The sequence below is a fragment of the Stenella coeruleoalba genome (genome assembly GCF_951394435.1).
Source record: "Stenella coeruleoalba genome assembly, chromosome: 20".
NCBI lineage: Eukaryota > Metazoa > Chordata > Mammalia > Artiodactyla > Delphinidae > Stenella > Stenella coeruleoalba.
Genome location: NC_137166.1, coordinates 53924954 through 53936690, shown reverse-complemented (window position 1 = coordinate 53936690; position 11737 = coordinate 53924954). Strand labels below are relative to the sequence as shown.

The 11737-nt window shown below is 42.8% G+C and overlaps 2 protein-coding genes across 3 annotated transcripts in view; both read left to right on the top strand.

Annotated features, from left to right (window-relative positions):
* The window catches only part of LOC307178866 (uncharacterized protein), a 342766-nt gene that overhangs the window by 185747 nt on the left and 145282 nt on the right, over positions 1 to 11737 (top strand). The gene's annotated exons all lie outside the window — the stretch shown is intronic.
* LOC307178868 (uncharacterized protein) overlaps positions 2094 to 11737 on the top strand; it is a 34739-nt gene continuing 25095 nt past the window's right edge. The window contains exon 1 of the mRNA XM_079907511.1: positions 2094 to 2174. The gene's annotated coding sequence lies outside the window, so the exon portion shown is untranslated. The remainder of the gene's footprint in view (positions 2175 to 11737) is intronic.

Here is an 11737-nt window from a genome sequence, read left to right as displayed (position 1 = left end):
CTGATGAATTTCTGTCTTTATGATTATAAAATAGATTTCCTTATTCTTGACACATTATTTACTCTTTAATTTACTTTGTATTATGTTAGCCACTATTTTGAATGGTGTTGAAATGGTGTATTTTTTTATGCTTTTTTTACTGTGTAAAGTTTTGGAGTGCATTTCTTGTGGGAGACATATTGTTGTCTGTGTTCAAAAAAAGTGTAGTTGAGGGCTTCCCAGGTGGCGCAGTGGTTGAGAGTCCACCTGCCGATGCAGGGGACACGGGTTCGTGCCCCGGTCTGGGAAGATCCCACATGCCACGGAGCGGCTGGGCCCGTGAGCCATGACCGCTGAGCCTGCGCGTCCGGAGCCTGTGCTCCGCAACGGGAGAGGCCACAACAATGAGAGGCCCACGTAGAGAAAAAAATAAATAAATAAAATAATAAAAATGTGATATATTTTCTTGTATTCGTATGTGTGATACACCAGGACGTTCTGATCATTGTACCTGGAAATACTTAAAATGTTAATTTCCCTATCTAAAATTCATCATATTTGAATGGATTCTAGTGTCTCTATGGATGAAATGTTTCACATGTTAGGGATGTGATAAAATGCACTCTGTAGCAGATGTTATCTAAGAGATATTGTTATCAAAATACCGAGGGTTGAAATGAACTTATTGCATATTTGATAATCTAGTTTTACTTTCTCTAGGGTTCATATAAGGAGAATATACCTCCCTATTAAATGCCCTTAGAAATGTTGCAATGTAATTATTATTTACATGGAAATAAATTCCAGTGTCTTCTGAAGAATATTTCACAGCCTCTGTTATCCACACTTGTCAGAACTTTCAAAAATATAAACAAAGAGAAGAGCTAAACTATACTGCATCTTGCAAAAAATACAAAGTAAAACATTCTAATTATCTTCATGATGAACATAGAGTCATCTGAGATTACATTGCTTAGTTTTTATGTACATAAGTATAATTTCATAAACAAGTTTTTCTAGTATATAGTTAAACATAATTTTCACAAGTGTGGAATAGAGCAAGTGTCTCAAAGGATAATGTAGTTCTCATAGAAAGCAAAATATTTTTTCTGTTGCTCCCTATTTTCATGGTATCTATATGAGATGATGGATGCTTACTAAACATTGCAGTAATTATTTCAATACATGTAAGTCAGAACATGATGCTGTACACCTTAAAATCATACAGTGATGTATGTCACGTACCTCTCAAAACGGGATAAAATGTGGTTTTAAAAGGCAAATAAAACACTAGCAAAAAAGAAAGAACAATGCAATTTATAACAATTAAAATTTTAAACCCTTTTAAAAACTCTTTTTAAAACAATGGTTAGATACGGAAATTATCATATGCCTTAGTCCTCCAGCCTCAAACCCCAAGTTTTGCCCGAGTCTGTGGAACTGAGCAGAGTGTTGGGTTTGTTTTCCTGGCTGAATTAGGAATAGAAAGGAAAAGCTCTTCTGTAGGGTGTCAGTGTGAAATGGCCCATTCTCCCCAGGGAGGGTTTTGTATTTCTCATTCTGGTTTGTAATAAAGAGAGAATTCCAGCTCTTGTTTCCTAAAACTAATTCAACTTCAGGAAATGTTCCCAGATCAAACTACTGCGCCACAGCTACCACTTGGAGACCCAAGTTCCCGACCACCGAATTGCTGGAGTCTCAGGAGCGGGGCATGCGAGCAACCTGCTGGCAAAAACAGCTGTTTATTGAAACCACTTTTAACTTGTTGGGAGGGAAACATCTCAGTTTCCCACATCAGTGGCCCACACATCTGTAAGCTTTTACCTTAAAAGTGTTCCAGAAAGTTACTTAAAGTCAGCAGTTACAAGAAAAGGGGAAGCACGGCGCTCTCACTTGCCCCGCCACCCCAGACCCTTCCCCCCGGCTCTCTCTGCGCAGAGCTGGGCTCTCGCCCCGCCCCTAGCCAGTAGCGGCCCGCCCAGAGCCCGCCCCCGGAAGTCCCTCCGGACGCATTTTCCTCCTGAACCGGAAACGGGGTACACGTGTTGGAGCTCTCGCTACGAAGTATTTCTACTTTGCTGTAAGTGTGTGCTGCGCTGTTCCCCGTATTCTGCCTTCAGGGTCTTGGGAGTGACTATCAACCTTACACCCCAGCGCCTGGCCCTCCGGCCGAGTAAATCCAGACGCTGTTACAGGTTGGGTATCTGTTCATTTGGGTTGAAATCGGTGCGAGGTTGCCTGTTCTCGTGGCTTTTCTGCCTTCCACGTAGACACCGCGTTTCGCGTCGTTTTCCTTCATAAAACCCTTCAGTACCCCCGCCCCCCGCAATGAGAAGTCCTCTTCCGCCAGGTGGATTCGCTCCCCCTAGCCTCGCACTCTCGGTCTTCGGTCCACCGAGACACAGCCTTTCGCGACATTTTCCTGCTTAAAATCCTTCATTACCTCCGCCTGCGCCTTGTAAAGTCCCCTTCTGCGAGGTGGATTCGCGCGCCCGCAGCTTCGCTCTCTCCCGCTGCCGGCGAGGCCGTGTCCTCTCCCTGGCCCTGGGATTCTGGAGAGCCCGCTCTCTCCTGAGACCCCCTCGCTCCCTCCCAGTCCCTCTGTCCTCGCGTCTCCTCAGGCCGGTCCTTGTGCTCCCCCGGCCTCCCCTTCGTAGTCAGCCCTTCCCCTCAGCCCGCATAGGGGGAGGTGACGTGGGCCAGACGTGTGACACCCAGTGTTCTTCCGTTCCAAATTCCAAATGGTCTCTTCCAGTAGCTGGGCATCTTGTTTATTCTCCATCCCTCTAAATATGTGGGGCAGGGGGATCAGGAGAAGCAGAGACACAGTGACTGAGAGACAAGGAGAAAAACTGAGGAGAAAAGAATGAGGGCGGGGCTTCCCTGGTGGCGCAGTGGTTGAGTGTCCGCCTGCCGATGCAGGGAGCGCGGGTTCGTGCCCCGGTCCGGGAGCCATGGCCCGTGGGCCATGGCCGCTGGGCCTGCGTGTCCGGAGCCTGTGCTCCGCAGCGGGAGAGGCCGCAGCAGTGAGAGGCCCGCGTACCGCAAAAAAAAAAAAAGAATGAGGGCGAATCGAAGGGAACGTAAACCATGGCTGAGTATCTTGAAGAGGAATAGTAACATAAAATAAATTTAGCGTTGAAAGTCTTGCACTGTGATAAAATATAGAAGTAATTAAAATAGGATCTGCGGGATTGGAGAGCAACATAGTGGGAGGGACCTAGGATCATTGGCAGGAGGGGAATAACAGTGGAGAGGCAACACACAGCGTGGCGGCGGAAGACAAAAGAGTTGGAACCTTGGCCTTCAGAGCAACATGGTGCCTGGAGAGATAGAAGAAACAAAGATTTCAGGAGCAGAGGAAGAAAACGAGCAGGAAAGAAGCATAGCCACCTGGAGGTGCTAGAGAGTGGGGACAAAGGGAGCATAACAGGGATAGAAAGAGTGTAACCCAAGGGCAGAGAGGGAGCAGAGATGGGGGGAAGAAAGAGGCACGAATATCCAGAGATTTAGGGTAATCAGAAAGGTTTTGGGAAAGAGCCGTAAGAGGGGAAACAAGTTGCAGAGTGGACTGGACACATGTGAGGGTCGATATAGGAGGGCAAGAATGAGACAGTTTGGGATCTGGGACCTGGCAACCTTTGCTGCAGTGCTTACACCTGGACAAACATCTGGAGCAACAGAATACAAAGAAAGTAGAAGGAACTAAAAATAACTGTGTGCACGAACAGTTGGGGCAAATTATAAACAATATACAAAGAAACTAAAAACCCATTTGCCACTTCTGAGGTGTTGGGTGCAAAAACAGGATACTGTGCGTGTACCCTGCACACCGCTCCAGCCTGACCCCTGGACCCACCCCTACCTCACTCCATATAAGGGACAAACTTGCCCCCTGACCCTGGGAGCGAGCAAGGGATCCTGTTACTTGTTGCTGCATGAGTCCCAATAAAGCCTTGCCTGAATTTCTTGTCTGGACTCTTAGCAATTTCTATTGATAAAGGAGCCCAAAAATCCTGATCCGCAACAAGAACACCAGCAGAGTGGAGGGGAAGAAAAACAGAGACAAAATAGAAAGAGGGAGAAAGATAAAGAGAATGAAATGGAAACGCACAGTAGTGCAGGTAGTGTTGGGGAAACTGGATCCAGATGGATGGTGAATTGTCTCGATATGGACGATTAAGTTGTGATATGCTGATTTGTGGCTTTAGAATATAGTAAATATAAAATTTGTTTACTTAGGTTTACAGATGAGGATGACAATTGCAAAACTGTTTATAAGATTTGTGCATTTAGTAATTATTTGTATCAGAAGATAACTTCATTATTTATTTATTTTTGGCTGCGTTGGGTCTTTGTTGCTGCTCGCGGGCTTTCTCTAGTTGTGGTGAGCGGGGGCTACTCTTAGTTGCAGTGCACACAGGCTTCTCATTGCGGTGGCTTCTCTTGTTGTGGAGCATGGGCTCTAGGCACATGGGCTTCAGTAGTTGTGCCATGCGGGCTCAGTAGTTGTGGCGCACGGGCTTAGTTGCTTGGCAGCATGTGGGATCTTCCCGGACCAGGGCTCGAACCCGTGTCCCCTGCATTGTCAGGCGGATTCTTAATCACTGCGCCACCAGGGAAGCCCCTAATTTTAATTCTCAGTTCTTACACTCAGACCTCCACTGGCTACCGTTTGTCCGCTGGACAAAATCCTGACTCCTCACTGTGGGTACACAGCCCTGTGTCATCCTCAGGACCCTGCCGGGGTCTCCAGCCTCATCCTGGGAGCTTAACCTTTTCTCATGGTTCACTCTGCCCCGGTCACATTCACCTTTTCTTTGTTCCCAAACACCAAAACCTTTTCTGTCTCAGATCTTAGTTCCTTTCTTACCTTCTCCCTTTAAGTCACCATGGGTCAGGCCCTCTGTCCTCCTTCAGGTCTAGGCTCAGGGAGGTCTCCCCAGCCCCTCCTGACAATCTCTTGTCACACTAATGGTTTTATTGTCCCTACATCAATCACCCTCACGAGAAATGCCCTTCTCCGTTGATTATTTGGAGTCTTTCCCATTTTCACGTCACTGAAGAGCACACGTTTTCCTCTTCTTCTGAGGATGGCTGCAACGTCTCACTCTGGGGATGTGTTTAGAAGCTAGGACTGTGGGATGGGCTGAGTAATCTCCCCTAAGGAGAGACCAGGTGAACAGGGTAGGTGATGAGGGTGGTTCCCATATTTGTTCTGGACATTTCGACTTTAATTGATCCTTACCCCATGTGGCTACTTAATTACTCAAAAGCAAAAAGATGTAGGGAGCTGGAAAAAGCCCTACAAATCTGATGTCCTCATGCAGTGTCCTGAGGTGTCCCTGTGTTTAGTCTCCTGTGTCACTGCTCCCCTGTAGCCCCCAGGTATTCCAGTCTCTGCACATCCAGTGACCAGTCGCCACCTTGGACAGGAGCTTTGCCTTCAAGCATTTCATGTGCTCAGAGTCCAGAATAGTGATTTCACTGTGCTAAGTGGGGGGCATAAATCCAGAACCTAAGGGGAATGAAGGAAGTCCCTGTCAAAGAGCTCGCGGATTCCCAACCACTGCGCCACCAGGGAAGCCCTAATTAATCTTTCAATTACCTGTGAGTTGGGAGAACAGGAGACAAGAGACCTGGGGACCCTCTCTCTTTGAGACTTCCTCACTGAATTCCGATGCCTTTGTAACTGAAGTCCATAATGTCCCCAGTTGCTGGTAAATTTTCCCAGGAGGGTCAACTTCTTGACCTTCATACTGAACGCCCAGCGTCCTTTGGATGGTTTCTTGTGAATATTCCTGTTGCGATGCCTTTGCAGACAGATACTTGTGCCTTTCAGCCCTCTTTGCCCGTGTTTGCATGAGGAGAGGTGGAAAAATGGGGAAATTGAAGGGGGCCCTGTAGGGTTCCATAGGCTGGATATGGCCGCAAGGGCAAGCATCAAGACGAGCCCCATGCATGGTGTGTTCAGCTGTCGCTTTGGTCTCAAGGGGTTTGTGGCAAGGGATGTGTCAGTTCTGGCTGGAGCACCTGGTATTGGGTTTATGGGTAGTTGCGGGTGCATTGCATGGTTTGAGGTGCCGTAGTGTCTTAGCTCAGGTTCCCTGGGACATAGCTGCTGAGACTGAGGTTTCCATGCATTGGTTTATTTGGATATTTCATGGTTATACCTGGGGACGAATGAAGGCAGTGGATTTAGGCAGAGAAAAACATTTTTCTCCAGTGTTGTGAGAAGTATGGCCTGAGCTGAGCCCACAGGGATCTTTGGGTGCATGAGGATGGGTGCCTCGTCCTCAGTCTATCCATCTAGAGGGTGCCCTACAGCCTCCACACCACAGGTGACTTCTGTTGGGTCTTTTGGATGGTGTAGACTCATTGTGCGATTGTTAGAGTAATACAGGGAAAATTTCAGTGATCGTGTTGTGAGTCATCTTTGGTATTTTTTAGTATTTTGGGTCCCAAATGAAGAAAGTTTTAGATGCACTGTGAAAGATACAGAAGAGAATTTGGAGTGTTTCCGTGGGAGATTTGGGGTTATCACTGGGGCATGTGCACCATTGGAAACATCTTTCTTTTATATATAGTTTTTTGGAGATGACAGTGTTTGGTCTGTGGTCTTGGTGAAGGAAAATATATGTAGTTTTCCCTCAGGCGTGATTTATTGAAGTAGAATGTTTTCTCGTATTTTATAGTAGGATGAGTTGATACAGATTGTACGGAGACTGTGTTGGACCCCATGAGAGTTTGTAAGTTCATTTGAGTCCAGAAGGAAAATTATGAGTACTAAGCTTTGAATGGCAAAAGGTTTTCGTTAGGGATATTCTGCTAGGGATGTGTCTGTGGACACAACTGAAGAGGGGCCATTAAGTTCTCTGATGTAGTGAAAGATTTTTCCAAGAATCAGAGGGCAAGTAGCACCACAGTGATCTGCAGCCCAGAGGCTCATCCTTGGGAAGCTGTAGCTGCTACTTTCTGGCTGCCAGGTCAGTGCTGGTTCCTCTACTGTCCTCTCCCTACCTGTGTGAAAATACACACGCACACACACACATACACGCACGCACAATACACAGAACAGGGAACCCTTGTGCTTTGTTGGTGGGAATGTAAGTGTTAGGGCTTTTATTGAAGACAGTATGGAGTTTCCTTAATAAAATAAACATAGAACAGGCACACAGTCTATGACACCCACGTCTGGCTACATATCCAAATGAAATCACATCATTATAGTGAGGTTAATATTTGTACTCCAATGAATATTATTGCATTATTCAAAACAGCCAAGATGTAGAAAGAACTAAAATGCCTGTTGGCAAATGAATGGATATAGAAAATACATGTCAGCCATAAATGATGACATTGTGACAAAAAAGAAAGGTGTTATATATGGAAACTAGAAATGTCAAACTCATAGAGCCATAGAGTATAAAGATTGTTAGAGTGTAAGTCCCAGAGAGATCCTATTTCTAGTCCGCAGTCCCTCAAAGGATGAATATGCATCTTTCAGCCTTTTAGTTTGTCTCCTGTGGGTAGATCACATGGTTTCATCGTATAATATCTGACCTACAAATCTTGTATTTTGTTTTGCTCTTGTACTGCTCTGTCAAGCTGGGGAATGTATACTCTTCTTGATTTCATATTCTCCTAAGTTGGCATGATTTTGCCTCTGAAACTTGTTTTTGAAATACCTAGTCCCAGGGTCTGAAATTTTATCCAGTTTCTCTGCTGTGATGAGCCACCCTTAGTTAATGCACAACTTCAGGTGGACTCTCCGTCGTGTGGGTTTGCTGGGTAACAGAAATTTTTGATGTAGAACAGTTTCCGTCATATGTTGTAATATTTTCCTGCAGCATACAAAATCACCATTTCAAGCTATGTAGTGGAGTGGTCAGCATGTTCTAGGATGTGAGACAGAAAGTATCAACAGAGCCTGGCTGATAAGTCTTTCCGAAGGGTTTTTCCTGATTTTGAGGAATATCACAAACCATTTCTCAAGGGCAGTGACTCTTAGGATGTGTTCATCTATTCCTTCAAGAGACACTATTGGGATTTACTAGGGATTGGGTTGACTCTGTTGATTGCTTTGGGTAGTATTTACATCTAGAAAATATTGACTACCAATTAATGAACTTGGGATATCTTTGCATTGTGTCCTTTCTAATATTTTTCAGCTGTGTTTTTAGTTTACCGTGTACAAATCTTTCCCTTTAAATGTCAGCTTATTCCAAGTATTTTACTTATTTCTTTGATGTTATGGTTAGTAGAGTTGTTTCTGAATTTCCTTGTTTTTTTTTAAGGAGTGTTTTTTGTTGTTTTTTGTGCCACACAGCACTGCTTGAGGGATCTCAGTTTCCCGATCAGGGATTGAACCCGGACCACAGCAGTGAAAGCGCCAAATCCTAACTACTCGACCACCAGGGAACCAGGGAACCCCCCCTGAATTTCCTTCTTGATTGTTCATTTTTAATTTATAGAAACACAGTTGATTTTATCTCATAATTTTTCTGAATTCCTTCATTATTTCTAGCAGGTTTATTTTGCAGAACCTTCAGGGTTTTCTACATACTAGAACATGTTGTTTGTCAACAGAGATAATTTTGCTTCCTTTTTCTATTTGGATACCGTTTATTTACTTATTTTTTTCTGCCTATGTGTTCCTGCTAGGCTTTCTAGTAATTCGTTTTTAGAAACAGTGAGAGCAGATATCCTTGTCTTGTTCCTGATCTTAGAGGAAAATCTGTTGAGTATGATGTTAGCCATGGGCTGTTACTATACGTCCTTAATGTTGAGGAATTTTTGTCTATTTTTAGTTGATTGAGTGTTGTTATCATAAGACTGTTGACATTTGTCAACTGCTTTTTCTGCATCAGTAGAGATGATCATGTTGTCTTTTTCTTTCATTCTGTTAACATGCTGTTTTACATTGAACGATTTCCATATGTTGAACCATCCTTATATTTTAAAAATACATTCCCATTAGCCATGGTATATAATCGTTTTAATGTGCTATTGAGTTGTTAGGTATAATGTGTAGTTTTATCAAAGCTTCTTTATATCATTTTGATGTATTCATGTTCTGTAGTAATATTCCCTATTTCATTTGAAATTAGTAGTTTTATTTATTGTGAACAGAGGAGGGACAAATTATTTGTGACAGAAGCTGCAGTATCATATATTGTAATAATTACCTATTAATTATCACCCTGTGAGATTATACATGTCTGCCCTTTGATAACAGGTTGGCTGCTTGACTTAGGCAACCCTTACTTCCCTTTGAGAGGATTGTACTTCCTTGCCCATTTATGCCTTTTGATTTCCCGGGCCAGTTTGGTGTGAGTAGAGTGGCATGTTTCAACCTGAAATCAAAGCTTTTATTTGCTTCATATAACCCTGTCTTCTCTCTACTGCAAGAATGGTCTTGGATAGACTGAAATTTTACCGGGAATGACAGAATCAAATTATTGAAAGAAGCAAGAGGTGAATAATGATTCATATAATACAAGGAAGCAATCAGTGTTTCTTGTTGTAAGCCATTGAGAATTCAGGAATATTTGTTACCATAGCAAAACTTGTAGACAGTTAACTGGTCACTTTCAATGACCTTTTCTTTTTCCATACCCATCTTAACCTCCCAAAGTCAAGGTTATAGGTGAGAACTCATTATCTCCAGTAATTACTCCACCTTTAACCCTTGGATTCACTTCCTAAATTATTACCCTTATTTCTTCTCATATATTGCCTCTTGCCATTAGAACATGCATTTACTCTTTTTAAAAAACTATTTATTTATTTATTTAGGCTGCGCCATATCTTAGTTGCGGCACGCGGGATCTTCGTTGTGGCATGCGGGATCTTTTAGTTACGGCATGCGGACTTCTTAGTTGCGGCATGCATGCGGGATATAGTTCCCCAACCAGGGATGGAACCTGGGCCCCCTGCATTGGGAGCTCAGAGTCTTACCCACTGGACCACCAGGAAAGTCCCGCATTTATTCTTATTTATTTATTTTTAACATCTTTATTGGAGTATAATCGCTTTACAATGGTGTGTTAGTTTCTGCTGTATAACAAAGTGAATGAGCTATATGTATTCATATATCCCCATATCCCCTCCCTCTTGTGTGTCCGTCCCACCCTCCCTATTCCACCCCTCTAGCTGGTCACAAAGCACCGAGCTGATCTCCCTGTGCTATGTGGCTGCTTCCCACTAGCTATCTGTTTTACATTTGGTAGTGTATATATGTCCATGCTACTCTCTCACTTAGTCCCAGCTTACCCTTCCCCCTCCCTGTGTCCTCAAGCCCATTCTCTACGTCTGCATCTTTATTCCTGTCCTGCCTCTAGGTTCTTCAGAACCATTTTTTTTTTTTTTTTAGATTCCATATATACGTGTTAGCATATGGTATTTGTTTTTCTCTTCTGACTTACTTCACTCTGTATGACAGACTCTAGGTCCATCCACCTCACTACAAATAACTCAATTTCATTTCTTTTTATGGCTAATATTCCATTGTATATATGTGCCACATCTTCTTTATCCATTCATCTGCCGATGGACACTTAGGTTGCTTCCATGTCCTGGCTATTGTAAATAGTGCTGCAGTGAACATTGTGGTACATGACTCTTTTTGAATTATGGTTTCCTCAGGGTATATGCCCAATAGTGGGATTGCTGGGTCGTATGGTAGTTCTATTTATAGTTTTTTAAGGAGCCTCCATACTTATTTATTTCTATTGAAGTATAGCTGATGTACCATGTTGTGTTAGTTTCAGATGTACAGTAAAGTGATTCAGATATATATATTCTGTTTTGGATTCTAATCCATTATAGGATATTACAGGATATTGATTTTAGTTCCCTGTGCTGTACAGTAGGTATTTGTTTTTTGTCTATTTGATATATAGTGCTGTATATCTGTTAATCCCAAACTCTAATTTATTCCTCCCCCACTTTCCCCTTTGGTAATGATAAGTTTGTTTTCTATGTTTTTGAGTTTATTTCTGTTTTGTAAATAAGTACACTTGTATAGTAGATTCATTTGTTTTTAATTCAATTGCAAATATATTACGTTCATTGTCTAACTACCCTTAAAGGGCTTTGTGTTTTCAGTTATAAAACTTCCAACTGGTTTATCATGATCAAGTATTTGTAAATAATCTCACTGAAATTGCCATATTTCATGGTGCCGCCTTCCTCTGAATGAGGAAGCCTCGGAACTGGATGAGCTCAGTTAAGACTAAATTTTGGTCTGAAAATATCCTCTAGGATTTTGTTCAGTTTATGGTTCATAGATTTCTGACTTGGTGATTTAGAGCAACATATTTCAGCACTTGATGATTTCTCTTGTATGTGACAGGGAGAGTCACAACACAGGCACAATGAGTATGAAGGGTCCTTCAATGCCATCCAAAGTCATAAACGCTAAGGTTCCTGGGCAAGTTTGTTATTACCAGTATTAGTTTAAATTTTCTAATATTCCTTTATTCAAATATAACACATGTATTTATTATTTTTTGAATTTCGCTTTCTGTCATATTACGGAGTGAAAATGTTAGACTTTACTTAAACTCTGTAACTTGAAAATATCAAAGGTTAAAGAGCTCCTTTTCTTCTTTTGTGCTAAAGGAAACAGCTTACTTAGCTAAGAACTACACCTCCCTGTCAATTTTAGTATGACTCGAGATAGCTCCCTTGTTTCCTTAGGAACCAGCCAGATAGGAATACTCCAAATTCCCAGCCTCAGTGTCATCCTCAGTTG